Genomic DNA, 27,035 nt, shown 5'->3' with positions numbered 1-27,035 from the left:
GAACCAGAGCCAGGGACGTCAAGACGACACCAGTGTTCCCACTGTGGAAAGTGTTTTAACCAGTTTGGGGACCTGAAACGACATGAGAGAATACACACAGGGGAGAAGCCTTACCACTGCTCCCAGTGTGGAAAGGGTTGTTACCTCTTATGGGAGCTTAAACAACACGAGAGAATACACAATGGGGAGAAGCCTTACCATTGCTCCCAGTGTGGAAAGAGTTTTAACCAGAAAAGCTAGCTGAAAAAACATGAGAGAATACACACAGGGGAGAAGCCTTTTCACTGCTCCCAGTGTGGAAAGTGTTTTACCCAGTTAGGGGACCTAAAACGACATGAGAGAATACACACAGGGGAAAAGCCTTATCACTGCTCATAGTCACTTAAAGGTCATTAGAGAATCCACACAGGAGAGAGAAATTACTTCTCTTAGCGTGTATATTGATATTTCACATCTCATTGACTTAAAATTCATCAGAGAACATACACAGTGCTCCCGTTGTCTTATATTGTTGACTGGTAATGTTTTACCATATGAAATTGAATTGTACAAAGTATACTCAAACAAATATTTGTATGTTTTTATTAGAAAACATGAATTGAATATGGAGTCTGTCAGTTTGAATATAGAGTAGATCAGATTCCATGGGTTTTAAATGGTCCTTTTTTAAACTCTGTGTTTGTGTTTATCTGGGTGTCTTTCCTCCAGCACTACAGATAATACAGTGATATTTGGATGTGATGCATTTGTTCCATTGTTTACATTTGCATTGTTGGTCCACTGATGATTTAATGAAATTAAAATGTTCACAGACTGGGGCCTCCCGGGTGGCGCAGTGGTCTAGGGCACTGCATCGCAGTGCTAACTGCGCCACCAGAGTCTCTGGGTTCGCCCCCAGGCTCTGTCGCAGCCGGCCGCGACCGGGAGGTCCGTGGGGCGACGCACAATTGGGCCAGCGTCGTCCGGGTTAGGGAGGGTTTGGCCGGTAGGGATTTACTTGTCTCATCGCGCTCCAGCGACTCCTGTGGCGGGCTGGGCGCAGTGCGCGCTAACCAAGGGGGGCCAGGTGCACGGTGTTTCCTCCGACACATTGGTGCGGCTGGCTTCCGGGTTGGAGGCGCGCTGTGTTAAAGAAGCAGTGCGGCTTGGTTGGGTTGTGCTTCGGAGGACGCATAGCTTTCGACCTTCGTCTCTCCCGAGCCCGTACGGGAGTTGTAGCGATGAGACAAGATTGTAATTACTAGCGATTGGATACCACGAAAATTGGGGAGAAAAGGGGATAAAATTTATTAAAAAAAAAAAAAATGTTCACAGACTCTGTAATGGAAAATGTTAATTGTATGTGTCCATATAACTGAGTATGTGACTAACCTTGTGAAACTGTCCTATTATAATCTCCTGTTCCTGGGAGTATCATCCTGTGTTGCAAACCAGCTGCACCTGCATCCTTGTATGAATAAAGTCCCTCCCAGGAACAGAAAACTATAAAGATATGTGCCCATCACCCAATGCTTCAGGAATTCAGACTGTCTACACTGCGCTGTGTAACTGTTATTCTCTCTGAGCTCAGAAATAAAGAATCTTGGTTTGACTTGGACTCCAGCAGATCCTTATTTTATAATATCCACCACAACTCTCCCACGGATTGGTGTTTATCATTGTCTCAATGAAGAGTTCTTTGTTTTCCTTTCCTGGGGGCATTTACAAGCCTCCCACTGGTTGAATAAACATTGTTTCCACGTCATTTCTACAAAACAAATCCATGTGATGTTAGATCAATGCAGAAAACTGATTGGATTTGTAAAAAGCCGTCAACATCAGTAATCTTTATTTTTCACCCAACTTGTAAGCTAAATCCAATGACAGGTGACATTTTGTGTTGATTTCATGTTGAATTCACGACTCAAAGAAATGTAAATAGAAACTAGATGTTGAACTGACGTCTGTGCCCAGTGGGCTGGTTTGAATAAACAGCAGGTGTTGGATCAATATCCACCTTCGTAGCTAAGTTTCCGTGCAATTTGCGACAGATTTTCATGTGAATATTCTTAAATATGTACAAAACAATATTGGAAAGGAGCATCAAGCTCATCACATGCAGTTTCACCACCCTGTGAAGTTCATAACTTATTTCATCTGTAGCCTAATAAACTGCATGGGTTCCCAAGTCGTAGAGGGAGGACCAATCAACATATCATCACATGACTTCAAGTTAACTTCGATATGATGGTTATTATATAAATATTTGCGCATGAAGGAGTTTCCACCATTTCTCGCTCATAAACGTTTACTGACACAAAATGATCCCACCATGTAAAACGAACAAACAAATTGTCTGTCGGCATTTATAAAATTGTAAAGGCATATCCTGTTTCCGTCAGCCCGGTCATTACTTTTGAAATGGTTGGATAAATATCCACCTTCATGATATGGATGAAGCCTGATTTGGAATGTCTGAGTAGTTCTATCTGATGTCATAATAACCCCTCTGATAATCAAGTGATATTTGGAATGTCTGAGTAGTTCTATCTGATGTTAAAATACACCCCTCTAAAAGTGATACATTTGCTCCATTGTTTCCATGTCAGTTGGTTTCCCACTCTGATGATTTATATCTGACAGAGGGGCTTTAAAGGAATAGTATGGTCACATTTACAGGTTGTGGCTCAGTATTCTTAGTATGATGTGAAAAAAGAACAATCAACTATTTATTGCTAATGTATATTCCTATTCAGCTTCTACATCTGCATAGAGGCAAACAGTATCTTAAAGTTGATTAAATATATATATATATAAATTGTACACTTCTATTTTCACAATTTGAATTATTATTCATCAAAAACTATACCAACAATACACTGCAGCTTTGACGTCAAGATGAGAATGGGCTGATGGGTGGTGGTGCTACTCTACAGGTAAGGCTGTCCAATGTTCAATTCACACAATAGGTTGATCGGTAGCCAGATAGCTAGCTGCTACAGTCCAATATGAATGTTCAATACACACAATAGGTTGATCAGTAGCCAGTTAGCTAGCTGCTACAGTCCAATATGAATGTTCAATACACACAATAGGTTGACTGTTGACCAATATGAATGTTCATAATGAGGGAAAAATAAAGGTGGGCTCTCCTGAAAACATGGGGCTCCTGCTGCAGGTAGCCTAGCGGTTACTAGTGTTGGGCCAGTAACCGAAAGATCTCTGGTTTGAATCCCAAAGACAACTAGGTGAAAAATCTGTCAATTTGCCCTTGAGGACAGCAGCAGCAGGAGCCTCATGTTTCTCCCATTCTTCTCTGCAGATCCTCTCAAACTCTGTCAGGTTGGATGGGGAGTGTCACTACAAAGCTATTTTCAGGTCTCTCCAGAGATGTTAAATCGGGTTCAAATCCGGCCTCTGGCTGGGCCTCTCAAGAACATTCAGAGATATCTCCCAAAGCCACTCCTGCATTGTCTTGGCTTGGTGCGTAGGGTCGTTGTCCTATTGGAAGGTTAACCTTTGCCCCAGTCTGAGGTCCTGAGTGCTCTGGAGCAAGTTTTCAAAAATTATCTCTCTGTATTTTGCTCCGTTCATCTTTCCCTCGATCCTGACGAGTCTCCCAGTCCATACCGCTGAAAAACATCCCCACAGCATGATGCTGCCAACCCCATGCTTCACCGTAGGAATGGTGCCAGGTTTCCTCCAGACGTGACCCTTGGCTTTCATCAGACCAGAGAATTTTGTTACTCATGGTCTGATAGTCCTTTAGGTGCCTTTTGGCAAACTCCAAGCTGGCTTTCATGTGCCTTTTACTGAGGAGTGGCTTCCGTCTGGCAACTCTACCATAACGTCCTGCTTGGTGGAGTGATGCAGAGATGGTTGTCCTTCTGGAAGGTTCTCCCATCTCCACAGAGGAGCTCTGTCAGAGTGACCATTGGGTTCTTGGTCACCTCCCTGACCAAGGCCCTTCTCCCCCGATTGTTCAGTTTGGCCGGGCAGCCAGCAGTAGGAAGGGTCTTGGTGGTTTCAAACTTCTTCCTTTTAAGATGATGGGGACCTTCAATGCTGCAGAAATGTTTTGGTCCACTTCCCCAGATCTGGGCCGTGACACAATCCTGTCTCGAAAGGAGTATATCACATCAAATACAGGCTACTTAAAGTTCATGAGAGAACACACATATGCTCGTACACTTGTCTCATTTTTACAAAAATAGAATTGTGCTTTTGGTCATGCAATATTTTCTTTATATATACACTGCTCAAAAAATAAAGGGAACACTTAAACAACACAATGTAACTCCAAGTCAATCACACTTCTGTGAAATCAAACTGTCCACTTAGGAAGCAACACTTATTGACAATAAATTTCACATGCTGTTGTGCAAATGGAATAGACAAAAGGTGGAAATTATAGGCAATTAGTAAGACACCCCCAAAAAAGGAATGGTTCTGCAGGTGGTGACCACACACCACTTCTCAGTTCCTATGCTTCCTGGCTGATGTTTTGGTCACTTTTGAATGCTGGCGGTGCTTTCACTCTAGTGGTAGCATGAGACGGAGTCTACAACCCACACAAGTGGCTCAGGTAGTGCAGTTCATCCAGGATGGCACATCAATGCGAACTGTGGCAAAAAGGTTTGTTGTGTCTGTCAGCGTAGTGTCCAGAGCATGGAGGCGCTACCAGGAGACAGGCCAGTACATCAGGAGACGTGGAGGAGGCCGTAGGAGGGCAACAACCCAGCAGCAGGACCGCTACCTCCGCCTTTGTGCAAGGAGGTGCACTGCCAGAGCCCTGCAAAATGACCTCCAGCAGGCCACAAATGTACAAAATACAAAACCTAGGAGGCTCATGGTTCTCAAGGCTTCCATAGACTTAAACAGTAATTATGACAACTTCCGGAGGACATCCTCCAACCTATCAGAACTCTTTCAGCATGAACCTTCTCCGCTGTGCAATGTGGTTTCCGAGCTGGTCATGGGTGCACCTCAACCCCGCTCAAGGTACTAATCAATATTATAACCGCCATCGAGAAGAGACAATACTGTGCAGCCGTATTCATGGGTTGGCACCCCCCATTGGGTTGTGCCATGGCGAAGATCTTTGTGGGCTATACTCGGCCTTGTCTCAGGATGGTAAGTTGGTGGTTGAAGATATCACTCTAGTGGTGTGGGGGCTGTGCTTTGGCAAAGTGGGTGGGGTTATATCCTGCCTGTTTGGCCCTGTCCGGGGGTATCATCGGATGGGGCCACGGTGTCTCCTGACCCCTCCTGTCTCAGCCTCCAGTATTTATGCTGCAGTGGTTTATGTGTCGGGGGGCTGGGGTCAGTCTGTTATATCTGGAGTATTTCTCCTGTCTTATCCGGTGTCCTGTGTGAATTTAAGTATGCTCTCTCTCTCTCTTTCTCTCTCTCTTTCTCCCTTTCTTTCTTTCTTTCTTTCTTTCTTTCTTTCTTTCTTTCTCTCTCTCGGAGGACCTGAGCCCTAGGACCATGCCTCAGGACTACCTGGCATGATGACTCCTTGCTGTCCCCAGTCCAGCTGGCCGTGCTGCTGCTCCAGTTTCAACTGTTCTGCCTGCGGCTATGGAGCCCTGACCTGTTCACCGGAGGTGCTACCTGTCCCAGACCTGCTGTTTTCAACTCTCTAGAGACAAACGTTTCTTAAACAGAAAAAAACGGGATAAACATACCTGAATTTGTTAAATAAAATCAAACTTTATTTGTCAAATGCGCGAATACAACAAGTGTAGACCTTACAGTGAATTGCTTACTCACAAGCCCTTAACTAACAGTACAGTTCAAGAAAAGTTAAGAAAATGAGCAAATGACCAAAAGTAAAAAATAATAAAAAGTAACACAATAAAATAACAATAACAAGGCTATATACAGGGGGTACTGGTACCGAGTCAATGTGCGGGGGTACAGGTTAGTCGAGGTAATTTGTACATGTAGGTCGGGGTGAAGTGACATTTCATAGATAATAAACAGCAAGTAGCAGCAGTGTACAAAACAAATGGAGGTGGGGTCAATGTAAATAGTCCAGGTGGCCATTTGATTAATTGTTCAGCAGTCTTATGGCTTGGGGGTAGAAGCTGTTAAGGAGCCTTTTGTTTCTAGACTTGGTGCTCCGGTACCGCTTGACGTGCGGGAGCAGAGAAAACAGTCTATGACTTGGGTGACTGACAATTTTTGTGTCTTTCTTTATATAGGTCCTGGATGGCAGGAAGCTTGGCCCCAGTGATGTTCACTACCCTCTGTAGTGCATTATGGTCAGATGCCGAGCAGTTGCCTTACCAGGCGGTGATGCAACCGGTCAGGATGTCCATGTGTCACTGTCTGTCACCTAAAAAACGTATCTCGACCTGTGTGCACCTACATTCTAAACTTTCATTCATAGGCTAGGTTGTAGCAATCTCATGATGGGTATAGGGAAAATTCTAGTATCATGTAGTAGCCAAAACCTATCGCTGTTCCCTTGAACAGGGTGAATGGAATATGAATGACAGTCATCCAATATGCTGTAATAGAATTAAGGCCATGCTCATGAAAAAACAAATCGTTCTGCCTCATCTTAAACACCACTGTTTGGGTGTTGGATGATTCTTGGTACACATGGGAAACCGTTGAGCTGGAAAACCCCAGCAGCATTGCAGTTCTTGACACAAACCGGCGCCTGGGACCTACTACCATCCCCCGTTCAAAGACACTTAAATATTTTGTTTTCCCCATTCACCGTCTGAATGGCACACATACACAAGCCATGTCTCATTTGTCTCAAGGCCTAAAATGCCTTATTTAACCTGTCTTCCCCCCTTCATCTACACTGATTGAAGGGGATTTAACTAGTGACATCAATAAGGGATGATAGCTTCCAGCCCCAGCTAACACACCAGACTCCAATAACCACCTAATCATAATCTTCAGTTTAGGATGCAGTTTGATTAATCAGCTGTGTTTGCTAGCGATGGAGAAAAAGTGTGACACCAATCAGGCCCCCGAGGACTGGAGTTGCCCACCCCTGGTTTACAGGATGATTTGTATCTTAAAGAGCGTAGCTTTAAGGGAATAGTACCGTCACATCTAGATGAAAACGAATGTGAAAAATGAACAGAGCAAATGTTTATTTAAACACTACCTATTCATAGAAGTATGTATTCATCATTTACAATATATCAGCTTATTGTTAAATTATTTTGACGTTTTTTCCAATACAGAAAGTGTAGTAACTGTTGTTTCCAAACTGCGTTACCCACTCCAGCCAGCAGACGGGGATATGCGTCTTTCAGGTGTTGATTCTTGCGTGACGTATAATGGACTGGACCGGACGCTTCTTCAGGAACAACAACACGGCTACTCTTTCAACCACCTCGGTAGCTTGCTAGCCAACATAAAACTGAAAGATTGACGCTTTAGACCATGTTAATGTACATTAGCTAATCTCAGTGTTTTAAACACATTTCAGTTGACGTATCAACTGGTTAACTTTAACCTAATTTGCTTGTTCAATTTGCAAAGTTGTTAAACATTGATACTGAGCCTAGCGCTAGGCTAGTCGCTAATTCTAACATCCCAGACCATGAGCTCACTAAACTACTCCTCCCCCGTTAAAGAAGAAGAGGTCTGCTGTATGCAGAAAGAAGCTCTGAGGCTGAACATTGTCGTGAAAGAAGAAGAGGATGTTATAGAGGAAACCGAGGAAGAACCTTTTAGAGAGGAAGAGGATGCTATCTCAGTAGAGGTGAAGAAGGAAGACGTCTTGGGAGTGAAAGAGGAGGAGACAGAATATCAGATTAACACCAGTGAGTACTGTCTTAAAAACAGAGTCACACACTATTCCGTTGTTGAACTAAGGTGGGGGTTTTAAGGGGCATTCTACTGAAGTTCTACACTTGGATATGTTGTTCAGTACTGTAGGAATTGTTAAAGGGGCCATCTGCCTTTGTTAGTTTTAATCTGCCATTGGTACATATATTTTGGGGACTTTTAAATTAGATTTATTAAATTATCCATGTGGTCTACATTAAAGTGCATCTCATCTAGTATAACAGGCTTTTAAAATGCAATGTTGGAGCATAATTTATACTTAAAATATCAAAGGGATGCAAAAGGGACCCATTTAGTGGCACGACCCTTTAACATTTGCGTTTTAGGCTGTTTAGAGAGATTAATGCCTCTTGTAAGACCCGATGATTATAATAGACGGTCGTAAGTTCACTATCTGTTTGATGTTCTCATTCACACAGGAGAGAGACATGACTATTGTGGATCCTCTGGGGAGCCTCAACAACATCCTGATGCTGATGAGTCAGAGAAGAGTCTCTCCAGATCAGAACACCAGATGGTACAGCTTGGTCTGGTCTAGCATACAGCTTGCTTTATCAGGGTCTGGGCTGGGTTTCTGTAAAGCACTTCATGACAGCGGTGACATAAGCATCCATAATGATATGTGTCCCCTCTTTATGGTTACCAGGACAACGCTAGCCCTTCCTCCCTCCCGGAGTCCCCGTGTCATGCCTCTTCCGGTAGCACCTTACTGCTGGGTATGAAGAGGTTGTCTGTGCTGCTGGTGGACTGCAGGAAAACAACGGGGCTGAGTGGAACTGTGAGAGGAGGAGAAGAGAAGAAAGGATCAGATTTGACTCATCAAAGTAAGTGCTGTAGTTTAGTTTGAACAAATAAAATAGATCTGCCCACTGGTATCTGTTACCAGGACAACCAGCAGAGCTCTGTTGGTTGACAGGAAGATAGACTGGTATCTGTTACCAGGACAACCAGCAGAGTTCTGTTAGTTGACAGGAAGATATACTGGTATCTGTTACCAGGACAACCAGCAGAGTTCTGTTAGTTGACAGGAAGATAGACTGGTATCTGTTACCAGGACAACCAGCAGAGTTCTGCTAGTTGACAGGAAGATAGACTGGTGGATATGGATGTTATGAATATCATAACACTGAAAAAGGATTCTGCCAATGAAAACAAAGAAACCAATAGACCATATAAAACCTTAATGAAAGGTACCTTTAGAGAGAAAGTTTCAAGATGATCTGATGTAAGGTGCATGTTTTACAAAACCTTTTCCTAAAAACATAGATGTTACATTGTCTGTCCCAGTCAACCCCCCCCCCCCCCCCCTATCTTTACAAGACTGTAGAACACACAAACTAAACTCCAGACACTTCAATGTGGTCTGTATTGCTTCATTAACATCTGATCTACACAACTTGTTAAAGATGGCATATATATATTATAAAACCAGCTCCTTTTTTTGTCTTGACCTCTGTCTCTGTAATGGACAAAGTTCATTTCATTTCCTACTTTAACAGGTCAAATAAAGCCTGAACTCCAACATATTGACCTTAAAGAACATGGTTCATTTGGAAATGACTAACTTTATTAATAAAATGTGTAACTGACGCCAGTGTGCTTCTAACAGTTTAGTTTCCTCCACTGTCCCCATTCCGGGCTCAAACCAGTGATCCTCTGCTTCTCAACACACGTGACTGCTCTCCTTGAGAATGAACTATATTCAGAGTTCTAGAGCCACACACTCACTATAGCACAATAATTACTATAGCACAGTGTATTTAACAGATGGTGAGATCAGAAACAAATCAGTCTCTTTGTTGCTCTGTTTCAGAGCTACTCTGCTTTCTGATGAAGGAAAGCCCTTTCAACTATAAATGTATATTTGGCTGCCATTTAGGCTGCAACAACTATACAGTGGAACACCCCCTGATCTGTTGTTTTATGAAGGGTCACCTACGCCCAGTACCCAAACAGCTAGTCCCATCCTGGGATTTTTATGTTTTGCTTGAGGCCATTTCTGCTGTTGGAGCCGCTGGAAAGAATAGAAATTAGATTTATCTTGTTTAAAACGGCTTTACTTTAGCCATTATATCCGTATAATGAGTTACACCCCCATATCTTCATGAGGTTCTATAGTAGCAAGGATCTGACACCTCCGGAGGGCTTGATGGCTCAATCCACCAGAGGAATGGCTACAACATAGGCATTGTTCAAAGGCATCTCTGTTCAAGAGATCTGTAATGCAGCATGTTGTGGTGATGTACCTCCATGAGGTTCTACTGACTGGACATCACTACACATACGGTGAGTAGAGTGGGGACCTCTGAGGGATGATCCTGTCTAGACTTGGCATCAGAGAGGATATGAGCTGTATGGTAGTTGACTATATCCCCATAGTGAGAGACTAACGAGTCACTGAAATAGAACTGAAGGTTCCCTTACGGAACCCTGATTCTATGATATTCACCAGATTACCTAACAGAACCCTGATTCTATGATATTCACCAGGTTACCTAACAGAACCCTTATTCTATGATATTCACCAGGTTACCTTTCACACATGGAAGACGGGAGCGACTATGTCCCTGATATAGGAAGTGGTCTGCTATTGGCCGTTGCTATCGGAGAGTACAGTGCCTCCTGGAAGTATTCAGACCCCTTGACTTTTTCCACATTTTGTTACATTACAGCCTTTTTCTAAAAACACAATACCCCATACTGACAAAGCAAAAACATTTTGTTTGATAATTTTGCTAATTTATCAAAAAATACAAAACTGAAATATTACATTTACTTAAGTATTCAGACCCGATACTCGGAACTCTGTTCAAGCAGCAGGTTCTGCTCTGGAGCAGGTTTCCATCAAAGATCTCTCTTAAAGGAGGACTGTAGCATCTAATGATGAAACATTATGGAGTCTTAAAGGAGGACTGGGATGGGAAAGGAAAGGGGATATCTAGTCAGTCACAACTGAATCCATTCACCCTAAATGTGTCTTCCGCATTGAACCCAACCCCTCTGAATCAGAGTGGTGCGGGGGCTGCCTTAATCGACGTCCACGTTATCGGCGCCCGGGGAGCAGTTGTTGGGGGTTAACTGCCTTGCTCAAGGGTAGAACGGCAGCTTTTTTCTACCTTGGGGGGCGTGCGGATTCGAACCAGCGACTTCTCGGTTAATGGCCCAACATTCTTAATCTCTAGTCTACAAATGTCACAAATGTTCCAACTTCAATTCATTATTTCTCAATGATGCTTTAAAACCTCAATGATTAAAGCATCTCAATGATGCCTTAATGACAAATCATTACAAACAGTTAGCAGCCAAGAAGAAGAGTAACAAAAGCCAGAAATAGCATTAAAATGTATCACTTACCTTTGATCTTCATATGGTTGCACTCCGAAGACTCCATGTTACACAATAAATGTTTGTTTTGTTCGATAAAGTCACTCTTTATGTCCAAAAACCTCCGTTTTCTTTGCGCGTTATGTTCAGTAATACATTGGAACAAAGCGCGGTCACAGCAGTCAGACGAAAAATCTGAAAAGTACCATAAAATTTCATAGAAACATGTCAAACAATGTTTATAATCCAGCCTCATTGTTTTTGTCATAAATAATCGATCATATTTCAACTGGACAAAAGCTTCGTGAATAGAAAAGGAGAAACAAGAAATGCGCCCTCCCGATCATGCGCTGGGCTCATGGCTGGAAATTTCCACTGTACACTCATTGAACGTGCTGTTTCTCCCTCATTTTTCAGAGTAAAAGCCTGAAACAATGCCTAAAGACTGGCCACATGTTGAGGAAGCAATAGAGATAGTGACCTGCGTCATAAGTCTTTGTATGGTGGATAGGCTTTCAATGGAAAAACAGGCATTTCAAATAAAAGCATTTCCTGGATGGATTTTCCTCAGGTTCTCACCTGCCATTTCAGTTCTGTTATACTCACAGACATTATTTTAACAGTTTTAGAAACTTTGGAGTGGTTTCTATCCAAATCTACTAATTTGCATATCCTAGCTTCTGGGCCTGAGTAGCAGGCAGATTACTTTGGGCACTCTTTTCATCCAAAATTCCGAATGCTGCCCCCTACCCTAGTGAGGTTAAAGGAGAAGTTTACCCAAAATCCAGAAACTCTGAAGTGATTCCATACATTGAAACTAGTCCAGTGGAGTTTTCTCTCTCCCTGTAGTGCTGTCCTGAAACAGCTGCGTGACTCGTGACGTTGCTGGATGCGGGCCTCGCTCTGCTGCTTTGCCAGTTTGTTATTGTATTACAGCTATGGCCTTTGGCTTTCACCTGGAATTGTTTATTTATGTCTGAAACACTTTGTATTGATATAAATGTATATAAATATGATGATGTCATAGTGAATTCATGACATGTGACTGAACAAGCCTTTTCATACTTCATAACATGGCTACATACAGTGCCTTCGGAAAGTATTCAGACCCCTTTTTCATATTTTGTTACGTTACAGCCTGATTCAATCTACACACAAATACCCCTTAAACCTGTCTAGGACATGCGTTCCGCTAGCGGAACCCCTCGACAACATTCCGCTGAAAAGGCAGCACGGGTAATTCCAAAATATTTTTTTGAAATATGTAACTTTCACACATTAACAAGTCCAATACAGAAAATGAAAGATAAACATCTTGTTAATCTACCCATCGTGTCCGATTTCAAAAATGCTTTACAGCGAAAGCACAACATATGATTATGTTAGATCACCACCAAGTCAAAAAAACACAGACATTTTTCCAGCCAAAGATAGGAGTCACAAAAAGCAGAAATAGAGATAAAATTAATCACTAACCTCTGATGATCTTCATCAGATGACACTCATAGGACATCATGTTACGCAATACATGTATGTTTTGTTCGATAATGTGCATATTTATATCCAAAAATCTCAGTTTACATTGGCACCATGTTCAGAAATGCCTCCAAAATATCCGGAGAAATTGCAGAGAGTCACATCATATAACAGAAATACTCTGAAATTCACATTTACACAAGCATCGTTTAACATTTCCAAACTGATTGCAGATTTTTCTGACAAGGTTGCCAGTCTGGCATCCTCAACCATAGTGCCGTTTAGGCACACGCCCCCTATCAGAGGAGGTCGGTATGTGTCTGCTGGTGAATCACCCAAGCCACACAGGAAAACCTCATGTTCGGTTAAGTTCCGAGTTGAACTCACCTTGTCATTTGTCACCAATGGCAAACTCATGACCACGTTCACCGGGTTTGTGGCAGATGCTGACGTCGAACCCACGCCGTTGCGCAATGTATGACAGGTAGCCTTGGAAGAATGCGGGGAAGTCAACGGAGTTGGCATACATATTTGTCACCAGATTTGGTTGGTTTTCCAATCCATTAGTGGTACCAAACGGTCAATTAAATCTATCCCAATAAGCATCCGTTCGATGTCGATGGTAATCGCTTTCGAAGTTGAGTTTAAGTAGGAGACACTTGGTTAGTGGCGAGGTAACTTCGGTGAAACCCGAAGCTTCGTGTCGCAACGTTCCGTTTTCAACCAACGGTTTGTTGGGTCCACTGCCCCTTTTAGTTCATCCAGCAAGGTTTCGGATATGAGTGAAATTGTCAAACCCGAATCTATCAGAGCGTGACAGGTCAAACAGTCCTCCAGGACTGTTCTAAGGTATGGCCTGTTCGAGTTGGGTTTTCTCATCATATCCCCAACATAATGGAGTGGGTTGGGAGTACCGAGCGGTTTGTAATCTGTGTCGATTTCCAAGACGGATAACTCACCTATGTGACCCAGTGGGTCCTCTATCGGAATGGGAGAGGAATCATCTGTTGCAAAGCTGCTTATCTAGAACGAGTGGTCCCTGGACAGGGATTGGAGTGGGGGCGGGGGTAATGGAAATGTTGACGTCCTCTCGAATTGCGTTAGTTTCGGCTGACTTGGTTCCCAACAATTTTACGCCTAGTTATGTTGTCCTCTTTCTCAAATTTCTTACGATGCAGTACATCTCTTATCAGAGTTTCTATATCATTTCGCTTAGGGTTTAGATCATTGTTGAACACTTTGTTGCGCTTGTTACTCTTGTGTCCTGACCCTTTGTGAGGGTTAGGCGCAGGGACATATCGGCCAAGTTGATCTCTACGGGACCTGTTAGATTGGGGACGTTCATCATAGCTATTGTTACTGCAGTGGTTGTCAGTGTGGTGATTACTTGGTTGCCACCCCCTTTGATCGTCATCTTTTACCGCACCTGTCCCTAATGCTGCACCTTCTAATTGGAGTGATGGTTCCCGCCTAAGCTCGAAAGTCTAGGTGTCCGGGCTCTTAGCCCGGCTTGCTTTTGATGCTTCAAAAGCGGTGCTTACAAGCTCTCAGAGCGTCGAGATTGGCAACCCAATGTGGGCAGTAGGGCCCAAGTAGTTGATGAAGTAGATGTTTGACAGAAACAGTTGTTTGAATGGTAATAGGTCTTCCATTCCCGTTTCAGTGAGCATGCCAAAGTAAGCTGAACGAAGCAGGTGATAGTAGGTCTGTGGGTGTTCATTTTGAGCTTGTCTGATATTGTTAGCCAACGAGCTGTCGTGTTTGCGAGTCGCAGAACCACTGAATTCTATTTTCAAAACCGTGGCAAGTTTAGCGTAGTCGTGCAGGATTTCGCCACAATTTCTCTGTATATAATGGCCCATAACTTTAACACTAGCAGAGATCCTGGAATTGATATACCCTTACAGTATATTATATTCAACAATATATACAAAAATCAACATTTATATTTTCAATATTCATGTAAGAAATGTTTGAATGAAATCCGAATACTACTCATATTACAGAACAAGTGGTAAAGATTCATATTACACCCATTGTTGATTTGTAGCCTGTAGCATCTAATGATGAAACATTATGGAGTCTTGAAGGAGGTCTGTAGCATCTAATGATTATACATTATGGGGTCTTAAAGGAGGTCTGTAGCATCTAATGATGAAACATTATGGAGTCTTGAAGGAGGTCTGTAGCATCTAATGATGAAACATTATGGAGTCTTAAAACTTCTTATGGCTAGTGGAACCCCTCGACAACTTTCCGCTGAAAAGGCAGAGCGCTAAATTCAAAAATATTTTTTAGAAATATGTAACTTTGATGCATTCACAAGTGCAATACACCAAATTAAAGCTTAACTTCTTGTTAATCTACAAAAAAAGCTTTACAGCGAAAGCGGACCATGTTAGGTCAGAGCCTAGTCACAAAAACACACAGCCATTTTCCAGCCAAAGAGAGGAGTCACAAAAAGCAGAAATATAGATTAAATTAAATTTATCACTAACCTTTGATGATCTTCATAAGATGGCACTTATAGGACTTCATGTTACACAATACATGTATGTTTTGTTCGATAAAGTTCATATTTATATCCAAAAATCTCAGTATACATTGGCGCTTTATGGTGAGTAATGTTGTGCATCGAAAACATCCGGCAAATTTTCAGAGGCACATCAATTTACAGAAATACTCATAATAAACATGTAAAAGTTGATAAAAGATACAAGTATTATGCACAGAATTATAGATATACTTCTCCTTAATGCAACCGCTGTGTCAGAATTCAAAAAAGCTTTACGGAAAAAGCAAACCATGCAATAATCCGAGTACGGCGCTCAGACAAAAGCCATGCAGATACCCACAATGTTGTTGAGTCAGAAATAGCGTTTTAAATATTCACTTACCTTTGATGATCTTCATCAGAATGCACTCCCAGGAATCCCAGTTCAACAATAAATGTTTGTTTTGTTCGATAAAGTCCAACATTTATGTCCAAATACCGCCTTTTGTTAGCGCGTTTGGTAAACAAATCCAAACTCACGAGGCGCGGGCAAGTCCAGGCGAAAGTTCCGATGAAAAGTTCAAAAATGTATGTTACAGTTCGTAGAAACATGTCAAACGATGTATAGAATCAATCTTTAGGATTTTTTTAACATAAATCTTCAATAATGTTCCAACCAGCGAATTCCTTTGTCTTTAGAATTGCAATGGAACGCAGGTCGCTCTCACGTGTAGACGCATGACCAGCTCATGCCACTCTGGCAGACCTCTGGTTGAAACAGCTCTCATTCCCCCCTCCTTCACAGTAGAAGCCTCAAACAATGTTCTAAGACTGTTGACATCTAGTGGAAGCCTTAGGAAGTGCAATATGACCCCATAGACACTGTACATTCGATAGGCAATGAGTTGAAAACTACAAACCTCAGATTTCCCACTTCCTGGTTGGATTTTTCTCAGGTTTGCGCCTGCCATATGAGTTCTGTTATACTCACAGACATCATTCAAACAGTATTAGAAACTTCAGAGTGTTTTCTATCCAATACTACTAATAATATGCATATCTTATCTTCTGGGGATGAGTAGCTGGCAGTTTAATTTGGATATGCTTTTCATCCAAACGTGAAAATGCTGCCCCCTATCCTAGAGAAGTTTTTAACGAATGCACTGTGTGTGTATACTGAACCAAAATATAAACAACGATTTACAGTTTATATGAGTCAGTGATTGTAAATAAATAAACGAGGCCCTGATCTATGGACTTTACATAACTGGGCAGGGGCACAGCCATTGGTGGGCCCTGGAGGGCATACGCCCACCCATTGCGGAGCCAGGCCCAGCCAATCAGAATTAGTTTTTCCCCACAAAGGGCTTCATTACAAAGAGAAATACAACTCGGGTGGCTGGTCTCAGACGATGTGGAGGTCCTGGGCTGGCGTCGTTATATGTGGTCTGTGGTTGTGAGGCCAGTTGGATGTACTGCCAAATTCTCTAAAATGACGTTGGAGGCGGCTTCTGGTAGAGAATTTAACATTCAATTATCTGGTAACAGCTCCAGTGGATATTCCTGCAGTCAGCATGCCAATTGCACACTCCCTCAAAACGTGAGACATCTGTGGCATTGTGTTGTGTGACAGAACTGCACATTTTAGAGGCCTTTTATTCTCCCCAGCACAAGGTGCACCTGTGTAATGATCATGCTGTTTAATCAGCTTGATATGCCAAACCTGTCAGGTGGATGGATTATCTTGGCAAAGAATAAATGTTAACTAACAGGGATGTAAAAAATTCTGCAATCTTTTTTTTCAGCTCATGAAACATCCAACACTTTACATGTTGCGTTAATATTTTTGTTTATTGTAGTTACTCTCAGTTTTAGGAACATCTTGCCAAATATTTCACTTTATTTTTTACTTTACCCAAAATATCACATCAGCGATAGTCAAAATGTTGAAAATCTGTGAACGTCTAAATAATAAATTGGGCCATTTAAACAGCATGTGTCGAACCCTTTCGACAACGGGGAGATTTTACTGATGTGCTTTGTGTCTTCGATGTAAAAATAAGTTTTGGACTTCCACTTAAAATTACTTATTTACTTATTTTATGTTTAAGGAAGTGTGTAAAGTTGTGGCCAAACGTTTTGAGAATGACACAAATATGAATTTTCACAGTCTGCTGCCTCAGTTTGTATGATGGCAATTTGCATATACTCCAGAATGTTATGAATAGTGATCAGATGAGTTGTAATTAATTGCAAAGTCCCTCTTTGCCATGCAAATGAACTGAATCCCCCCCAAAACTGGAAGCTTCAAAAGGAGGGTGGTGCTTGGAATCATTGTTCTTCCTCTGTCACCCGTGGTTACCTGCAAGTAAACATGTGCCGTCATCATTGCTTTGCACAAAAAAGGCTTCACAGGAAATGATATTGCTGCCAGTAAGATTGCACCTAAATCAACCATTTATCAGATCATCAAGAACTTCAAGGAGAGCGGTTCAATTGTTGTGAAGAAGGCTTCAGAGCGGTTTAATTGTTGTGAAGAAGGCTTCAGGGCACCCAAGAAAGTCCAGCAAGCGCCAGGACCGTCTCCTAAAGTTGATTCAGCAGCGGGATCAGGGCACCACCAGTACAGAGCTTGCTCAGGAATGGCAGCAGGCAGGTGTGAGTGCATCTGCACACAGACTGATATTCTGCAAAGGGTACAGGGATTGGACTGCTGAGGACTGGGGTAAAGTCATTTTCTCTGATGAATCCCCTTTTCGATTGTTTGGGGCATCTGGAAAAAAGCTTGTCCGGAGAAGACAAGGTGAGCGCTTCCATCAGTCCTGTGTCATGCCAACGGTAAAGCATCCTGAGACCATTCATGTGTGGGGTTGCTTTCAGCCAAGGGTGTGGGCTCACTCACAATGTTGCCTAAGAACACAGCCATGAATAAGGAATGCCACCAACAAATCCTCCGAGAGCAACTTCTCCCAACCATCCAGTAACAGTTCGGTGACATACAATGTCTTTTCCAGCATGATGGAGCACCTTGCCATAAGGCAAACGTGATAAGTGGCTCGGGGGAACGAAACATCAATATTTTGTGTCCATGGCCAGGAATCTCCCCAGACCTTAATCCCATTGAGAACTTGTGGTCAATCCTCAAGAGGCGGGTGGACAAACAAAAACCCACAAATTCTGACAAACTCCAAGCATTGATTATGCAAGAATGGGCTGCCATCAGTCAGGATGTTTTAGCCCAGAAGTTAATTGACACCAGGGTGGATTGCAGAGGTCTTGAAAAAGAAGGTCAACACTGCAAATATTGACTCTTCAATCAATCAATCAATCAATCAAGTTTATTTTATATAGCCCTTCGTACATCAGCTTATATCTCGAAGTGCTGTACAGAAACCCAGCCTAAAACCCCAAACAGCAAGCAATGCAGGTGTAGAAGCACGGTGGCTAGAAAAAACTCCCTAGAAAGGCCAAAACCTAGGAAGAAACCTAGAGAGGAACCAGGCTATGAGGGGTGGCCAGTCCTCTTCTGGCTGTGCCGGGTGGAGATTATAACAGAACATGGCCAAGATGTTCAAAATGTTCATAAATGACAAGCATGGTCAAATAATAATTAGGAATAAATGTCAGTTGGCTTTTCATAGCCGATAATTAAGAGTTGAAAACAGCAGGTCTGGGACAGGTAGGGGTTCCATAACCGCAGGCAGAACAGTTGAAACTGGGACAGCAGCAAGGCCAGGTGGACTGGGGACAGCAAGGAGTCATCATGCCCGGTAGTCCTGACGTATGGTCCTAGGGCTCAGTTCCTCCGAGAGAGAGAAAGAAAGAGAGAAGGAGAGAATTAGAGAGAGCCAAGATGTTCAAAATGTTCATAAATGACAAGCATGGTCAAATAATAATCAGGAATGAATGTCAGTTGGCTTTTCATAGCCGATCATTAAGAGTTGAAAACAGCAGGTCTGGGACAGGTAGGGGTTCCATAACTGCAGACTAAACAGTTGAAACTGGAACAGCAGCAAGGCCAGGTGGACTGGGGACAGCAAGGAGTCATCATGCCCAGTAGTCCTGATGTATGGTCCTAGGGCTCAGGTCCTCCGAGAGAGAGAAAGAAAGAGAGAAGGAGAGAATTAGAGAGAGCATAGTTAAATTCACACAGGACACTGGATAAGACAGGAGTACTCCAGATATAACCAACTGGCCCTAGCCCCCCGACACAAACTACTGCAGCATAAATACTGGAGGCTGAGACAGGAGGGGTCAGGAGACACTGTGGCCCCATCCGATGATACCCCCGGACAGGGCCAAACAGGAAGGATATAACCCCACCCACTTTGCCAAAGCACAGCCCCCGCACCACTAGAGGGATATCTTCAGCCACCAACTTACAATCCTGAGACAAGGCCGAGTATAGCCCACAAAGATCTCCACCACAGCACAAACCAAGGGGGGCGCCAACCCAGACAGGAAGATCACGTCAGTAACTCAACCCACTCAAGTGACGCACCCCTCCTAGGGACGGCATGAAAGAGCACCAGTAAGCCAGTGACTCAGCCCCTGTAATAGGGTTAGAGGTAGAGAATCCCAGTGGAGGGGAACCGGCCAGGCAGAGACAGCAAGGGCGGTTCGTTGCTCCAGAGCCTTTCCGTTCACCTTCACACTCCTGGGCCAGACTACACTCAATCATATGACCTACTGTCGTGGAAAATCATCTCAGAAATATAACACTCATAAGAACTTGTGAAATCAAAACATGCTTTTATTACAATTGTATAGCCAACTGGAATGTCCGCGGAACACACCCCGCTTCCCAGCCCCGCTCCAACATTTTATATCCACCTAGTCTTATGCCCATCCCCCTATGAAGTCATTCACCACCATCTGCTTTCAATTAGTTTATAATGGTGGCCGGACCCTCTATCCCAGTGTATCCAATTGCTTCAGGCGCCTAAGTGTCTGACATGTATGTACGTAATGGAATGGTCAGACTATATGTCTAGTGGGTCTAAGTGCCCTAAACACATATTTCTCTGACAGGTGTATCTCTTAAAAGAATCAGCAGACTATGTGTCTAGTTTCCAATTACTTTAGGCGCCTATCTGTCTGATCAGTATGCACTTAATGGAATCAGCAGACTATGTGTCTCTTCTCTTCATGTGGTCTGTTATTTTACTGTTCAGCTGTCTTATGTCTTTATAAGTTATCCATGTGTCTAATCTTTCTCCTACACTACTGAAGAGAAAAGTCTTCAGTAAAGACTTAAAGGTTGAGACCGAGTCTGCGTCTCTCACATGGGTAGGCAGACCATTCCATAAAAATGGAGATCTATAGGAGAAAGCCCTGCCTCCAGCTGTTTGCTTAGGAATTCTAGGGACAATTAGGAGGCCTGTGTCTTGTGACTGTAGCGTACGTGTAGGTATGTACGGCAGGACCAACTCGGAAAGATAGGTAGGAGCAAGCCCATGTAACGCTTTATAGGTTAACAGTTAAACCTTGAAATCAGCCCTTGCCTTAACAGGAAGCCAGTGTAGGGAAGCTAGCACTGGAGTAATATGATCAAATTTCTTGGTTCTAGTCAGGATTCTAGCAGCCGTATTTGGCACTAACTGAAGTTTATTTAGTGCTTTATCCGGGTAGCCGGAAAGTAAAGCATTGCAGTAGTCTAGCCTAGAAGTAACAAATGCATGGATTAATTTTTCTGCATCATTTTTGGACAGAACATTTCTGATTTTTGCAATGTTACGTAGATGGAAAAAAGCTGTCCTTGAAACATTCTTGATATGTTCGTCAAAAGAGAGATCAGGGTCAAGAGTAACGCCGAGGTCCTTCACAGTTTTATTTGAGACGACTTTACAACCATCAAGATTAATTGTCAGATTTAACAGAAGATCTCTTTGTTTCTTGGGACCTAGAACAAGCATCTCTGTTTTGTCCGAGTTTAAAAGTAGAACGTTTTCAGCCATCCACTTCCTTATGTCTGAAACACAGGCTTCTAGTGAGGGCAATTTTGGGGCTTCACCATGTTTCATTGAAATGTACAGCTGTGTGTCATCCGCATAGCTTATGTTTACGAATAACATCCCCAAGAGGTAAAATATATAGTGAAAACAATAGTGGTCCTAAAACGGAACCTTGAGGAACACCGAAATGTACAGTTGATTTGTCAGAGGACAAACCATTCACAGAGACAAACCTGATATCTTTCCGACAGATAAGATCTAAACCAGGCCAGAACTTGTCCGTGTAGACCAGTTTGGGTTTCCAGTCTCTCCAAAAGAATGTGGTGATCGATGGTGTCAAAGGCAGCACTAAGGTCTAGTAGCACGAGGACAGATGCAGAGCCTCGGTCTGACGCCATTAAAAGGTCATTTACCACCTTGACAAGTGCAGTCTCAGTGCTATGATGGGGTCTAAAACCAGACTGAAGCATTTCGTATACATTGTTTGTCTTCAGGAAGGCAGTGAGTTGCTGCGCAACAGCTTTTTCTAAAATTTTTGAGAGGAATGGAAGATTCGATACAGGCCGATAGTTTTTTATATTTTCCGGGTCAAGGTTTGGCTTTTTCAAGAGAGGCTTTATTACTGCCACTTTTAGTGAGTTTGGTACACATCTGGTGGATAGAGAGCCGTTTATTATGTTCAACATAGGAGGGCCAAGCACATGAAGCAGCTCTTTCAGTAGTTTAGTTGGAATAGGATCCAGTATGCAGCTTGAAGGTTTAGAGGCCATGATTATTTTCATCATTGTGTCAAGAGATATAGTACTAAAACACTTAAGTGTCTCTCCCGATCCCAGGCCCTGGCAGAGCTGTGCAGATCCAGGACAGCTAAGCCCTGGAGGAATACGCAGATTTAAAGAGGAGTCCGTAATTTGCTTTCTAATGATCATGATCTTTTCCTCAAAGAAGGTCATGAATTTATTACTGCTGAAGTGAAAGCCATCCTCTCTTGGGGAATGCTGCTTTTTAGTTAGCTTTGCAACAGTATCAAAAATAAATTTTGGATTGTTCTTATTTTCCTCAATTAAGTTGGAAAAGTAGGATGATCGAGCAGCAGTGAGGGCTCTTCGATACTGCACGGTACTGTCTTTCCAAGCTAGTCGGAAGACTTCCAGTTTGGTGTGGCGCCATTTGCGTTCCAATTTTCTGGAAGCTTGCTTCAGAGCTCGGGTATTTTCTGTATACCAGGGAGCTAGTTTCTTGTGACAAATGTTTTTCGTTTTTAGGGGTGCAACTGCATCTAGGGTATTGCGCAAGGTTAAATTGAGTTCCTCAGTTAAGTGGTTAACTGATTTGTGTCCTCTGACGTCCTTGGGTAGGCAGCAGGAGTCTGGAAGGGCATCAAGGAATTTTTGTGTTGTCTGAGAATTTATAGCACAACTTTTGATGCTCCTTGGTTGGAGTCTGAGCAGATTATTTGTTGCGATTTCAAACGTAATAAAATGGTGGTCCGATAGTCCAGGATTATGAGGAAAAACATTAAGATCTACAACATTTATTCCATGGGACAAAACTAGGTCCAGAGTATGACTGTGGCAGTGAGTAGGTCCAGAGACATGTTGGACAAAACCCACTGAGTCGATGATGGCTCCGAAAGCCTTTTGGAGTGGGTCTGTGGACTTTTCCATATGAATATTAAAATCACCAAAAATTTGAATATTATCTGCTATGACTACAAGGTCCGATAGGAATTCAGGGAACTCAGAGAGGAACGCTGTATATGGCCCAGGAGGCCTGTAAACAGTAGCTATAAAAAGTGATTGAGTAGGCTGCATAGATTTCATGACTAGAAGCTCAAAAGACGAAAACGTAATTTTCTTTTTTGTAAATTGAAATTTGCTATCGTAAATGTTAGCAACACCTCCGCCTTTGCGGGATATGGTCACTAGTGTAACCAGGAGGTGAGGCCTCATTTAACACAGTAAATTCATCAGGCTTAAGCCATGTTTCAGTCAAGCCAATCACATCAAGATTGTGATCAGTGATTAGTTCATTGACTATAACTGCCTTTGAAGTGAGGGATCTAACATTAAGTAACCCTATTTTGAGATGTGAGGTATCACGATCTCTTTCAATAATGGCAGGAATGGAGGAGGTCTTTATCCTAATGAGATTGCTAAGGCGAACACCGCCATGTTTAGTTTTGCCCAACCTAGGTCAAGGCACAGACACAGTCTCAATGGGGATGGCTGAGCTGACTACACTGACTATGCTAGTGGCAGACTCCACTAAGCTGGCAGGTTGGCTAACAGCCTGCTGCCTGGCCTGCACCCTATTTCATTGTGGAGTTAAAGCCCTGTCTATGTTGGTAGATAAGATGAGAGCACCCCTCCAGCTAGGATGGAGTCCGTCACTCCTCAGCAGGTCAGGCTTGGTCCTGTTTGTGGGTGAGTCCCAGAAAGAGGGCCAATTATCTACAAATTCTATCTTTTGGGAGGGGCAGAAAACAGTTTTCAACCAGCGATTGAGTTGTGAGACTCTGCTGTAGAGCTCGTCACTCCCCCTAACTGGGAGGGGGCCAGAGACAATTACTCGATGCGACACATCTTTCTAGCTGATTTACACGCTGAAGCTATGTTGCGCTTGGTGACCTCTGACTGTTTCATCCTAACATCGTTGGTGCCGACGTGGATAACAATATCTCTATACTCTCTACACTCGCCAGTTTTAGCTTTAGCCAGCACCATCTTCAGATTAGCCTTAACGTCGGTAGCCCTGCCCCCTGGTAAACAGTGTATGATCGCTGGGTGATTCGTTTTAAGTCTAATACTGCGGGTAATGGAGTCGCCAATGACTAGGGTTTTCAATTTGTCAGAGCTAATGGTGGGAGCCTTCGGCGTCTCAGACCCCGTAACGGGAGGAGTAGAGACAAGAGAAAACTCGGCCTCAGACTCCGACTCGCTACTTAATGGGGAAACCGGTTGAAAGTTTCTGTCGGCTGAATGAGCGACACCAGTTGAGCATTCCTACAGCATTTCCCTCCAGAAGCCATGAGAAAGTTGTCCGGCTGCGGGGACTGTGCGGGGGGATTTATACTAACGTTAGTATCTGTACTTACTGGTGGCACAGACGCTGTTTCTTCCTTTCCTACACTGAAATTACCCTTGCCTAACGATTGCGTCTGAAGCTGGGCTTGCAGCACAGCTATCCTCGCCGTAAGGCGATCGTTCTCCTGTATATTATGAGTACAGCGACTGCAATTAAAAGACATGATGTTAATGTTACTACTTAGCTTCGGCTGTTGAAAGTACTGACGAACCATGTCCAGATAAAGCGTCCGGAGTGAAAAAGTTGAATGAGGGAAAAAACTCTTTGCATCAACTTCATGTCATTGCCAATAAAAGCCTTTGACACTTATGAAATGTTTGTAATTATACTTCAGTATTTCATAGTAACATCTGACAAAAACATCTGAAGACACTGAAGCAGCAAACTTTGTGGAAATTAATATTTGTGTCATTCTCAAAACTTTTGGTCACGACTGTAGGTCGCATTCTGTATCATACAGCTATGAAAGTTATATATTTAGAACAACCTGCTCGATTGGAATTATGCGACATCTGTGTCTTGAGTGTCCAAGAACGGTTTAGTTTTTTGTGTTCTGACTTGTAAAACAGAATGAATAAATAAGTAATGTAAACATTATCAGTAATTACCAGGAAACTCTACAACATTTGTTTTAAAATCACACCAAGATTGTTAAAACTGGCCTTAGCTTATTGAGCGATCTGATTAGGATTTACCCTCGTAGCAAGGCCTATTTATCATGTGGAGGTTTCATTCAGATCTCTTTTTTTAAAAACACACTGTCTTTGGCAGGAGAAAGACCAGACTCAGAGGAACAAGAGCCAGGGACGTCCAAACCAACAAGAAGACACCAGTGTTCCCGCTGTGGAAAGTGTTTTAACCAGTTAAGGGACCTGTACCGACATGAGAGAATACACACAGGGGAGAAATCTTACCACTACTTGCAGTGTGGAAAGAGTTTTAACCAGTTAGGGCATCTGAAAGAACATGAGATAATACACACAGGGGAGAAGCCTTACCACTGCTCCCAGTGTGGCAAGTGTTTTAACCGGTCAGGGAACCTGAAATCACACGAGAGAATACACACAGGGGAGAAGCCTGACCACTGCTCCCAGTGTGGAAAGAGTTTTAACCGTTTAAGGACCCTGAAAGTTCATGAGAGGACACACACAGGGGAGAAGCCTTACCACTGCTCCCAGTGTGGCAAGTGTTTTAACCAGTTAGGGAATCTGAAACAACACAAGAGAATACAAACAGGTGAGAAGCCTTACCAATGCTCCCAGTGTGGAAAGTTTTTCAGCCAGTCAGGGGATCTGAAAAAACATGAGATAATACACACAGTGGAGAAGCCTTACCACTGCTCCCAGTGTGGAAAGTGTTTCAACCGGTCAGGGCATCTGAAAGAACATGAGATAATACACACAGGGGAGAAGCCTTACCACTGCTCCCAGTGTGGCAAGTGTTTTAACCGGACAGGGAACCTGAAAAAACACGAGAGAATACATACAGTTGAAAAGCCTTACCACTGCTCAGAGTGTGGAAAGTGTTTCAACCGGTCAGGGGATCTGAAAAAACACGAGAGAATACACACAGGGGAGACGCCTTACCACTGCTCCCAGTGTGGAAAGAGTTTTAACCAATTAAGCAACCTGAAAGAACACATGAGACTGCACATAGAGGAGAAGGCTTACAAAAGCTCAGACTGTGGGAAAACCATATGAAATTGCTTCTTCCAATTATTGATAAACATGTACCTGTTAAGAAACTGACTGTTAGAACTGTTAAGGCTCCATGGATTGATGAGGAATTTAAAAACTGTATGTTTGAAAGAGTTGGGGCAAAAGGAGTGGCTAATAAGTCTGGCTGCACATCTGGCTGGCTTACGTACTGCAAATGGAGAAATGATGTGACCAAACTCAACAAAATAATACACTTTATTAGGAAGCCAAGATCAATGATATAAAGAATGATGGAAAAAAAACTTGTAAAAAATCATAATGAAAGAAAAGCAGTGCAAGTATTGAATGTTGTAAAGTTAGTGTGAGAGAGGTGGAAAAATTGTTATCGATCAATAATGACATTGACAACTTAGATGGGAAGCTACTGAGGACAGTAGCTGACTCTATAGCCACTCCTATCTGTCATATGTTTAATCTGAGCCTAGAGGAAAGTCTTTGTCCTCAAGCCTGGAGGGAAGCCAAAGTAGTTCCACTACCCAAGAGTGGTAAAGCGGCCTTTACTGGTTCTAACAGCAGACCTATAAGCTTGCTGCCAGCTCTTAGCAAACTGTTGGGAAAAATTGTGTTTGACCAAATACAATGATATTTCTCTGTAAACAAATTAACAACAGACTTTCAGCATGCTTATAGAGAAGGGCACTCAACATGTGCTGCACTGACACAAATGACTGATGATTGGTTGAGAGAAATTGATAACAAGAAGATTGTGGGAGCTCTATTGTTAGATTTCAATGCAGCCTTTGATATTCTTGACCATAACCTCTTGTTGAAAAAACGTATGTGCTATGGCTTTTCAACCTCTGCCATAATGTGGATTCAGAGCTATCTATCTACTAGAACTCAGAGGGTTTTTAATGGAAGCTTCTCTAATGTCAAACATATAAAGTGTAATGTACCTCAGGGCAGCTCTCTAGGCCCTCTACTCTTTTCTATTCTTACCAATGACCTGCCACTGGCATTAAACAAAGCATGTGTGTCCATGTATGCTGATGATTCAACCATATACGCATCAGCAACCACAGCTAATGATGTCACTGAAACACTTAACAAAGAGTTGCAGTCTGTTTTGGAATGGGTGGCCAGTAATAAACTGGTACTGAACATCTCTAAAACTAAGAGCATTGTATTTGGTACAAATCATTCCTTAAGTTCTAGACCTCAGCTGAATCTGGTAATGAA

At 42.8% G+C, this 27,035-nt stretch overlaps 1 pseudogene; it reads left to right on the top strand.

Annotated features, from left to right (window-relative positions):
- LOC120023462 overlaps positions 1–25,784 on the top strand; it is a 28,056-nt pseudogene extending 2,272 nt beyond the window's left edge.
- Positions 25,785–27,035: the final 1,251 nt, after the last annotated feature.

Source organism: Salvelinus namaycush, chromosome 2 (assembly GCF_016432855.1).
Source record: "Salvelinus namaycush isolate Seneca chromosome 2, SaNama_1.0, whole genome shotgun sequence".
NCBI classification, from domain to species: domain Eukaryota; kingdom Metazoa; phylum Chordata; class Actinopteri; order Salmoniformes; family Salmonidae; genus Salvelinus; species Salvelinus namaycush.
The sequence above is the reverse complement of the archived record's forward strand: the minus strand, read 5'-3'. Positions and strand labels throughout refer to the sequence as shown.